This window comes from Eriocheir sinensis, chromosome 46, assembly GCF_024679095.1.
Source record: "Eriocheir sinensis breed Jianghai 21 chromosome 46, ASM2467909v1, whole genome shotgun sequence".
NCBI classification, from domain to species: Eukaryota; Metazoa; Arthropoda; class Malacostraca; order Decapoda; family Varunidae; genus Eriocheir; species Eriocheir sinensis.
This window is the reverse complement of record NC_066554.1, coordinates 8,206,692-8,217,999: the sequence shown is the minus strand read 5'-3', so window position 1 is coordinate 8,217,999 and position 11,308 is coordinate 8,206,692. Positions and strand designations below refer to the sequence as shown.

The window sequence follows — 11,308 nt, the reverse complement described above, 5'->3', positions numbered from 1 at the left end:
TCTGCATGCCACTCCCCCTCCCGAGACCCCACTTCTTACGACTTCTACTTTTGCTCATCAATATGCTATCCAAAGTCCTCATGCAAGAGTTAACCAACATCATCATTCTTCCTCTCCAAATGGTTTTTGTTCTATGCTTTGGAATTTTTTACGGTAACTCAGTTTGCTCAACGCGTGCGGCGTCGCGCCTCTCATGGGCCTAAGAGCGTGGACTGCCCTTAGAACGTTGTTGGCTGGTGATGGGGCGGTGGGGGTGCACGAGGAGTTGGGGGAATGTAAAGGTTTGTGATACAGTAATTATAGCAACCACCCTCCTCACCTGACCTGACCTCTCCCTCGCACCTGCACATTCCCTACCCTACCCATCATGGCTTTGTCCGACACTGCTTTCACGGTAACTTCGGATGTTAATCTATTTTCAGTAGCTTCCTAGAATGAACACACCGGCTTCCTTTTTTTGTTTGTGGGACAGGGTAATATTAGCTTGCGCCTCTGTGCTTCCTATGATGCATGTTTTCTTTTGTTATTCATTGAAACAAGTGAGAAGTAAAAAAACGCTTCCGCATAGATTCTGTTCTCGGAAGCCTCTTAATCACTGAGGTGTAGTGTTTCCCTTCCCTTTGGAGCCTTTATTCAGTGAGCAGCGAGTGAGCGGTCTTGCATGCCAGCGTCTCTGTCCAGCCAAGTAAAGGGCGAGGCACCTGACTGCTCCCTTTTCCCTGAAGGAGACGCGACACCGTACGCGTTCACCAAATTGAGAAAAAATACACACAGCAAATTGAGAAAAAAATACACACAGCAAATTGAGAAAAAAATACACACACCAAATTGAGAAAAAAATACACACAGCAAATTGAGAAAAAAATACACACAGCAAATTGAGAAAAAAATACACACAGGAAATTGAGAAAAAATACACACAGCAAATTGAGAAAAAAATACACACAGCAAATTAAGAAAAAAATACACTCACAGCAAATTGAGAAAAAAATACACACAGCAAATTGAGAAAAAAATACACACAGCAAATTGAGAAAAAAATACACACAGCAAATTGAGAAAAAAATACACACAGCAAATTGAGAAAAAAATACACACAGCAAATTAAGAAAAAAATACACACAGCAAATTGAGAAAAAAATACACACACCAAATTGAGAAAAAAATACACACAGCAAATTGAGAAAAAAATACACACACCAAATTAAGAAAAAAATACACACAGCAAATTAAGAAAAAATACACACATGATAGATAGACCCATATATAATTTTTACATTCACCTTTTCACTAACACATTCATAAACTCCTCCTCCTCATCATCGTCACCTGCATCAATACCATCAACAACCAACACAAATAGACATAATAGCAACGACAACGATACCAAGAGTCCCATCATCATTATCATTGACTAAAAACAAGAACAACAACAAGAACAACAAGGCGGCCGCAGCAATAACAGTGCCAACAACAATAACAGTAAAAATAACGTCAGACTAAACAGGACCAACACGTACGGCGGCGGAGACACCACTGTAACCACCACCACCACCACCACCAACAACAACAACAACAACAACACCACCTCCTGTTACTCCTACCACTACTACTGTTACATCAATAATAATAATAATAATAATAATAATAATAATAATAATAACCATCACCCTCTTCTGTGGCAATATGTTTCCTTCTCCTCCTCTCTCTCTCTCTTCCTCTACTTCACCTCTACGCCGCCTTCTGTAGCTGTGTCCCATCCTCCCTTCCTTCCTCTCCCTACCTCCCTTCTTCCGCCCCTCGTCTGCTATGTCAATGTTCTTCCATCTTCCCCTCACTCATCTCTCTCTTTCCTTTCCTCACGTCTCCCTTGTTAAGTTATATGGGGTTAAGTTGTGTAAGTTATGTAGGGAGAGAATGAGGAGAGGAATTGTAGTATAGGGAGAGGATATGGAGGAGGAGGAGGAGGAGGAGGAGATGAAATTGGAGAAGTAGGGAGAGAATAAGGAGGAAGAAGAGAAGACATAACATTAACTTCCCCTCCCTCCTCCATTTTCTCTCTCCCTCCTCTCTCCTTCCTCCTACTCTCTCCTTCCTTTTCGTCTCTCCCCTCGCCCCGTTCCTCTTCTCTCTCCCCTCTGCCCTCTTCTCTCCCTTCCCTTTCTTATCTCCTCTCTCACCTTCTCTCCCCTCTTCCCTTCCCCCCTTCTCCCTCCTCCCCTCCTTCCTCCATTGTCCCCTCCCATACAACTGTTCCGTCCGCCTGTCCTCCACCTCCTCGGCTCAACCTGGCGGGGACACAGAGGCGGGGGAACAAAGTTAAAAAGTGTCACTCCGGCGGACGAGGCTCAGAATGTTTTATGCAATGTGTTTCCACGTCTGGGTGGCTACCGCGCTAAGGTATACCCGTTTGGAATACTCTTTTTTATATATATGGAGTAGAGGAAACGGCTCAATGGGAAAAACGTAAAGAAATATAATCATCTGTCTATTGTCCATATATATTTTTACTCGTTTTAGGACACCTCTCCTCCCGAAATTGACCTCTCTTTTTGGCCACTCATTTGACCTCTATTTAGGAGCAGTAAGTAGCGGGCTTTTTTTATAATTTTTTTTTACGCCCTTGAACTGTCTCCTTAACTGTAAAATAAAGAAAATTATGTTTGCTTGTTTGTTGCATTCATTCATACAACACCATATTTGTCAACCCGTCTTTGCCTTTCTCCTTTTCTTTGACAGTGGAGGAAACAGCTCAAGGGAAAAACAGAAAGAAAACCAACAAAGCATATATAAAAGCCCGCTGAACTCTGCTCCTATAGAGAAGTAGAGTGGCCAAACGAGAGGTCAGTATGTGGTGGAGAATAAGGAATACTCTTTTTTATATATATGTTTTGCAGTAGATGAAACAGCTCAAGGGGAAAAGCAAAGAGAAAACCAACACAACATAAAAGCCCGCTAAACTCTGCTCCTATAGAGAAGTAGAGTGGCCAAACGGGAGGTCAGTATGTGGTGGAAAATAAGGAATACTTTTTTTATATATGTTTTGCAGTAGAGGAAACATCTCAAGGGCAAGACTCCCTCCTCCCCACCCCCCACCCCCCAAAAAAGCCTGCTCAGTACTACACATAAACAAAAGCAAATAGAAATAAGAGGCCAAAAGAGAGATCGATTATGGATGGAGAGGCGCCTTGACGCTCTACTTTTTGTTTGCTTTTATGTTGCCTCGAGCACCCTCCTGTCTTCCTTTTCTTTTGGTGTTCAGTCTGTTCTTCCATTGCTTTCAAATTGACTAACTTTGCTTATACAACGGAGAGTCAGTTTAGTAGAAATGTACTATACTATATGACAGATGCTATATATTTATGAAAAAAATGTGTCAGTTTTTTCAAAGATATTAAAGATGATGTTAAACTATTCCGTATCTCCCAAAGCATTGACATCACTACAATTCTTTTCAAAGGAAACAAATACTGTCGATGAGTACATTATACCAACAGGTGTTTAGGGCAAGGGTGACCCTGGGGCCGCGCTGGAGCGTTTCCTGTTGGCAGTGTTGCGGGAACGTGGCGTCGCTGTGGGAGGGAAGTGAAATACCTCGCTCGGCCTCCGCTAACGGAAGGAAGGTCAGGACGGCAATGTTACCCCGGCGTGGGCGTGCAGCACTGGCGGAGGAAAACACGAATGCACGGCCGATTACGATTTCCTGTAACAATTAATGAATAAACAAGCAAAAATATTCAGTGAATGTGCACACACACACACACACACACACACACACACACACACACACACTACCATTTCAGTACAGGATGACAGTCTTTAGTGTTTATAGTCAGTCAAGAGTTAACTCAATTTCAGCCCTAAGTCAACTTGTCATCAGCTTAGGGTCAGGCCAGACTCTTCTTGACTTAGGCTTAACTCAGACTGACCTGATTCAGCCTGGACTCGTGCAGGCAGCTCCAGTGAAGGCTGGCCAGTAGGACGGCTGCAAAGGCACCGAGTGAACTTGTCTTTAGGCAAAGTTGCTGGGCAATGGATGTTCACTGAGAGGCTTACAGGGCACCGAATCTTATTATTTACAATTATTATTTGCTTAATTTATAATCGAAGAGAATGCCTCGCAAACCATCAAGGAAGCTTAAAGTGAGCGGTGTTGCTTCTACACAAAAGGGTTAAAGTCATTAGCAGGGAGGTAGAGGGCGAGGGTTCGCCGCCCCGCCAGAGTTATGAGTGCGGTTCGCCCTTAATACAGCGGTGCCGCGGCGAGGTGCATCTGCCATTAGCGGGGCGGGAGGCGCGGCGTTGGATGAAGAGCGACTGGGTCTGTGTTTTGTCCCTCGAGCAGGCAATGGAGGCACTCGTCTACTCGACTACTGCGTGTTTTCTCGCGTGGACTACAAAGATTCCGCCTGGCTGGTGCTTTTTACGTTTCTATTCATGCTATCGGTTTAAAGCAGATTAGTAGTTCACTGACCACCACTCAGCGTGGGGATGCATGGGACGCGTGGCTGCTACACAGGCGGGACTCGTGGGCCAGGTTTTATATGCCGCCAAGTACGCTCCTTTCTTTTCGAATCTATAAGACTGATCAAACTACTTTGGTATTATGAAACCATTTCCGGTGCCTTTTTATCTTACCCAACACAACAACCACGGCAACTTTGGGCGTCAACAGAGGCCGTTGTGGTGGTCCCTTGTGCCGAGGCTGCGGAGGAGTCATGATGCCTGGCACAAGAGGGGAGGGGGGGGGGGGGGGGGATGGCGCCACCACAGCACGGCTAATGGAGGGGAGTAATCAGCGTGTTGGTTTTGTTGTTGTTGTGATGTTCCCGTAACTTTCCTGGCAGGTTTATGGCGGCTGCCGGCCCGCACGGCGCTCATGAAGGCCGCTCGGAGGCTAACTCGCCGTCTGATGCCTTCATTAGGGCGTAGTGGCTCGTGGGCCGCCGCCTCATCATCAGCATATTGTAGCACCGGTAAAGAATCCAACTAAACGAGTGTATTATTTACGTGTTAATCAGGTGGGAGTCGATTTTTCGGCCTCCTCGTCAGCAGCATAAAGCAGCTCCGATAAAGAATCCAACAAACGCGTGTATTCTTTTTTACGTGCTAATCATGAGGGAATCGTCTTTTTCAGCTTCCGTGATGGTCGTGGGCGCCCTGTGTCCCGCGGTGGTGAGGCCCAACAACGGCGTCACGTGTGGGGGCGGTTGGCGATTGATCTCCGCACTGAATACCCTGCGGCGGAAATAACAAGGATAAAATTATTTCCGATACTCGCTCTTTGAATAAACAGCCAATCTCCGTCTGTGCACCGCCTCCATCTTTAAAGTCTCGTGAATTGAATAGCGGCGTCATGGCGGTTTGGGTGCTCGGTGTTCGCCTCCACAACGCCAAACATTCTTCAAACGTCCTGTTCAGCGGCGCGCCAGCACTACCCGCCGCTGACAAACTGCGGGGAAAGCGTGAGTCATGAAGGGCCGAGGCTGCTGCGGCGAGGCTCCTATTTGCATGACTGCCGCCCCCGAACACTCTGCCGCCGAGTGCTGGAAGCGATTGGGTTTGCCTTTAACTTTCCCTGAGCCGCGAATTTGTCATGTTGCCGCCTTTGTGCACGCCAGGACGCAACACCAGCGGCCGGGCGTGGCTGTAATGTTGCGCCACCTCTTACTGCCCCGTCTTTCCCTTCTTCTCTCCCTCCTCTCTCGCCTATCTCCTCTCCCACAGCTCTTCTCTATTTTCTTTCTTCCCTCTCTTCTCTCTTACCTAACTCCTCTCTCCCCATTCTTTCTCCCTCAGCTCTTCCCTCTATTTTCTTTCTTCCCTCTCTTCTCTCTTACCTATCTCCTCTCCTTTAGCTCATATTCTCCTCTCTCCCCATTCTCTCTTCCTCAGCTCTTCCCTCTCTTTCCTTTCTTCTCTCCCTCTCCTTCTTATGCATCTCCTCTTCTCTCTCTCCTCTCTTACCTATCTCCTCTTCCTAAGCTCATATTCTCCTCTCTCCCCATTCTCTCTTCCTCAGCTCTTCTCTCTCTTTCCTTTCTTCTCTCCCTCTCCCTCTTATGCATCTCCTCTTCTCTCTCTCCTCTCTTACCTATCTCCTCTTCCTAAGCTCATATTCTCCTCTCTCCCCATTCTCTCTTCCTCAGCTCTTCCTTCTCTTTTCTTTCTTCTCTCCCTCTCCCTCTTATGCATCTCCTCTTAGTTTTCTCTATCTCCCTTCGCTCCTTTGTGCATCTCTCGTTTTTTTGCCTTCCTTCGTTTCACCATTCCTTATTTTATTGACCTTTCATGAGTTAATGCGGTGGTTTCAGAGGCTACGTTATCATCTTACACGTGAGAACACCTTCCACCACTATTGCCGGAGCACGAACACGAGGTAAGAGCGAGGAGGGATCAGCTCTATAGTCGCAATAAACAAAAGGGGCCAATCAGTCTGAGGCGGTCGTTTGGCAGCCCGGCGTTGAGTGAGTCTGTGGCGCGCGGCGGTGACCACACTCCGAGGCGTTTCATCTCCTTTCAGCGGAGTGCGAAGGATGTTTTGGAGGAAGGAAACAAACACCGCCATTAGTGAGAGCTCCAGAGGAAAGAGAGGCATGGATCCGAGGCCACGGTCTCGAAAACAATATATTTGGGTTTGTTTTTTTTGGTTTCAGACTCCATATTACTACGTGTTGTTAATGTAGTTGGAGGAAATACGTGTAAGGAAATGAAAAAAAAAAAAAAATAGGTCAGCAATATATCTTGGTTAGCGGAGGAAGTACGTGTTATGGAATGCTTAAAAAATAGGTTGTGATAGTTTCGAAAGTAAAAAACAGAAGAAAACATCAGGAGGCAGTGGCTGAGTGGTTAGCGTGCCGGCCCCGCATTCGCCGCGTTGGGGATGATGCGGGTTCGAATCCACCGCTACCACTTCGGATTTTTCAGTCACCGCCGAGTGGCCTAAGACAACCCACATGCTGTCCTGAAGACCATCCATTAACCTGGACTCTAGAAGAAGCTATCCAAGTGAAATAAGAATAAGCTCCGGGGGGCAGCATGAGCCAAGAAATGTCGCCACTATAAACAATTGCCTGCGCCATGACGTACTCGGGCCGACCATCAGGACCCTAAGGAATAGCCTACCGGCGCTATAGGCCATATGAAAAAAAAAAAAGAAAAAAAAACTCCGGTGTTAGTAAAGGTTGTGTTAGTTTAAAAATTGATGAAAAAAGGAAAAATAATCAGGTTCGAGGCATTAAAAAAGGCTGTGTTTGTTTCAATATTGATAAAAAAAGCGAAAAAATCAGAAAATCAGCTCCGAAGAGTTAAAAAAAGGCTGTGTTAGTTTCAAAATTGTTAAAGAGCGAAAAAATCAGGTCCGAAGCGTTAAGATATGTTGTGTTAGTTTCAATATTGTTAAAGAGCGAAAAAATCAGGTCCGAAGCGTTATGTTGTGTTAGTTTCAATATTGATAAAAAAATCGAAAAAATCAGCTCCAAAGCGTTAAGATATGTTGTGTTAGTTTTAATATTGATAAAAAAAGCGAGAAAATCAGTTCCGAAGAGTTAAAAAAAGGGTGTGTTAGTTTCAATATTGATAAAAAAATCGAAAAAATCAGGTCAGAAGAGTTAAAAAAATGTTGTTAGTGTCAAATATGATAAAAAAAAAAACAGAAAAAAAAACCGATCAGAGGTGTTAAGACGTTCCCGGTTAGCATTAAAAACTTGGTAAGTCTCAGACCATCACGGTGTTGTTTTACTGTTAAGGGCTCGGTGGTGGGAGAGAGACATCATCATCATCATCAGCCTCGACAGTGAGATAACGGGGCAGAGGCAACATCATCATCGTCATCATCAACAGAAGAAAGTGAAGAGGCGACCTACCAGAAGCATCATCGTCACCATCAACATCACCATTAGTAGTAAGGTAAAGCGTCGGGGAGTTATCATTATCATCATCACCATCATCACCATCATCATCGAAAGCAAGAGCCTCTCCTCCCGAAACTGACCTCTCTTTCGGCCACCTCTTGTGGTTCTTTTTATAGTTTTTTTTTTATTATTGTTTCCTTTTTTGCGCCCTTGAGCTGTCTCCTTTGTTGTAAAAAAAAAAAAAAAAAAAGCAGCATTGGTGAGGCGAGGCATCGGGGCGTGGGGCGGGGCAGGAGTGGCGGCGATCACAGGGGCGGAGGCGGCGGGGCGAGGGGGAGCAGGGGCGTGATAGACGGGGATGACGGGGGCGAAGGCGAAGGCGAGGGCGTGATTGAGAAGCGGCCGGCGATAAGCACCAGCGGGGGACTCCTTACTCTGGCCGGCCTAACTGTGGGTCTGGTTTGTGCCATCATGCTTCGGCGGGCGGGGAGAGGCGGTAGGGGAGGAGGACAAGGCGTAGGAGAAAGGAAAGAAATGGATACGAAAAAAACAAGGCGATGAGGAGAAAAGACCCGTAGAAGAATAAAAAGATAGTGGTGAAGAGGAGAAATACGACGGGTAAGAAAAAAGAAGATAGGGCGGTGAGGAAGAGAAAGGAAATGGATAGGAATAAAAATGACAGGTCGGTAAAGGGAAGAAAGGAGACTGACAAGAAGAAAGATGAAGAAGGGCCGGAGAAGAGGAAGGAAGGGGAGGAATCGGAAGAAAAAGAACGATTAAAAAAAGTAAGAGAGAGAGAGAGAGAGAGAGAGAGAGAGAGAGAGAGAGAGAGAGAGAGAGAGAGAGAGAGAGAGAGAGAGAGAGAGAGAGAGAGAGAGAGAGAGAGAGAGAGAGAGAGAGAGAGAGAGAGAGAGAGAGAGAGAGAGAGAATTAAAAAGCGATGAGGTGACTTTCAACCCATCGGAAGCAAAATGTCACCTTCCAAAGTGCACACAAAGCGACGCCAAAGTCTGGTGTCACCTGGGCTCCGTGGGCTGCAGGGGGCGCGGCGGGGGGCGGCACTCTCCCCCTTTTGTGTCCGCCGGGGAACACACACGCCAACACGCTGCTGCCTAGACTGATGAGCGTATTACTGATTCACTGCCAGAGGGCTTTCGGTGTACAGGGGGACGAAAATATTAATACGGAAAATTATGTTGCTCTGTGGCCGAGGAAAGCACAGAATAATTTGGTTATGAAATAAAACAAACAAACCGGCGTTGGATTTCTAACTATTCTCTTGGAATAAAACACTGAAACCAGAGTTGGGTGTTTGTTGGACACTCAGCCAGTGCTCCAGGGAGGTGTCCACTTGTTCCTTACACTCATTCAATCGTCGCCGCGCGTGCTGACAGGTGAAGGTCAATTGACTATAGCCTCACACATGGTCGACATCCGAGCTCTTCAAGCTTTTCTTACGGTGACCTGGTGTTATATTATACATTACCCGCATGATCTATTTTGAATCCTCTTGACGGCACTGAGCTCTGTGTGTGTGTGTGTGTGTGTGTGTGTGTGTGTGTGTGTGTGTGTGTGTTTTACAACAAAGAAGGCAGCTCAAGGGCACAAAAAAAAACGAAACAATAATAAAAAAAAAGCCCGCTACTCGCTGCTCCTAAAAAAGAATCATAAGAGGTGGCCGAAAGAGAGGTCAATTTCGGGAGGAGAGGTGTCCTGACACCCTTCTCTTGAAAGAGTCGTAGGCAGGAGGAAATACAGATGAATGAAGATTGTTCCAGAGTTTACCAGCGTGAGGGATGAAAGAGTGAAAATGCTGGTTAACTCATGCATAAGGGGTTTGGACAGTATAGGGATGAGCATGAGTAGAAAGTCGTGTGCAGCGGGGCCGCTGGATGGGGGGAGGCATGCAGTTAGCAAGTTCAGAAGAGCAGTCAGCGTGGAAATATCGATAGAAGATAGAAAAAGAGGCAACATCGCGACGGAATTTAAGAGGTAGAAGACTATCAGCAGGAGGAGGAGAGCTGATGAGACGAAGAGCCTTAGACTCCACTCTGTCCAGAAGAGCTGTGTGAGTGGAGCCCCCCCCACACGTGAGATGCATACTCCATACGAGGGCGGACAAGGCCCCTGTATATGGACAGCAACTATGCAGGGGAGAAGAACTGGAGACGATACAGAACGCCCACCCTCGAGGAAGCTGATTTATATATATATATATATATATATATATATATATACACACACACACACACACACACACACACACACACACACACACACACACACACACACACACACACACACACACACACACACACACACACACACACACACTCAAACACGCACACACACACACACACACACACACACACACACACACACACACACACACACACACACACACACACACACACACACACACACACACACACACACACACACACACACACACACACACACACACACACACACACACACACACACACAAACACACATATAAATGTGTATATACACATTTAATCTCCTCCCGAATCGCAGCATTTATAAATAACGTTGCCATTAAGAATTTCTTAATTGACTTGTAAATTAGAAATAATTCAACAGAATATTCATGGACTCAGATATGAAGTAGAATTGTAAAATACTACTCACGTGCACAGTGTTGAAGGATTTAGGAAAAACAAGTGGAACATATCCGCGGGACAAACGCTCCTCGTCCCCGGGGCTGGTGCTCCGCGCGTGGTGGTTTTTGATCGGAATGTTTTTGTTTATAATGTACTTTCATGGCTTACTCATGCTGAGGGTTCACCAGACTCGTGGTGCGGGAACCACCACCATTACCACCAACAACATTGCCTCTCCCACCATCCCTGCTGCCGTCATCACTACAACCAGTACCACCATAAGTTACCATCCATACACTTCTACAAGTGACACCAGTATTTTGCTACATCTCCTCCACAGCACAGAGCGATCCCACTGTAACCACTACCGCCACGATTAACAGCAGCAACGTCTCCACTACTACCACTACCTTCACCAACACCTTCGCCACCACTGCCACAACCAATACAAATTACAACACACCTCATCACCTCCAAGACAACAGAGGAACAACAACAACAACAATAACACCAGCACCACCATCAGTAACATCGACGTACACACACACAACAAAATGTCAGAAGGGAAGGGAGGGACACGTATGAATTTTGGGCGGCACAACACAACGCGAGGTGGAGCGAAGAGGAACCTTGACACGTTATTGGCTCGCTCTTTTACGCTCCATCATGTTCACGTGGAGGCCTTGCGTGTTCCTGCTCCGGGTTTTGCGTTTGTCATCGTCCTAAATAATGATTCAGAGAGGGACTGGGTGGGAAAGAGAAGCAGAGAAGAGTGAGTGTGGTGTAAATGAAGAAGGAGAAGAAAAGAGTTCGTGTGAGGAAGGATGGAAA

The 11,308-nt window shown here is 46.1% G+C and overlaps 1 long non-coding RNA gene across 2 annotated transcripts in view; it reads right to left on the bottom strand.

Annotated features, from left to right (window-relative positions):
* Positions 1–2,791: 2,791 nt before the first annotated feature.
* Positions 2,792–11,308, bottom strand: part of LOC126981028 (uncharacterized) — a 65,039-nt gene continuing 56,522 nt past the window's right edge. The window contains exon 3 of one of the 2 annotated variants that reach the window (XR_007733710.1): positions 2,792–3,703. This is a non-coding gene — a long non-coding RNA (uncharacterized LOC126981028). Of the gene's footprint in view, positions 3,704–9,106; positions 9,318–11,308 lie in introns of those variants that run through there. The other variant, XR_007733711.1, reaches the window with a different exon arrangement.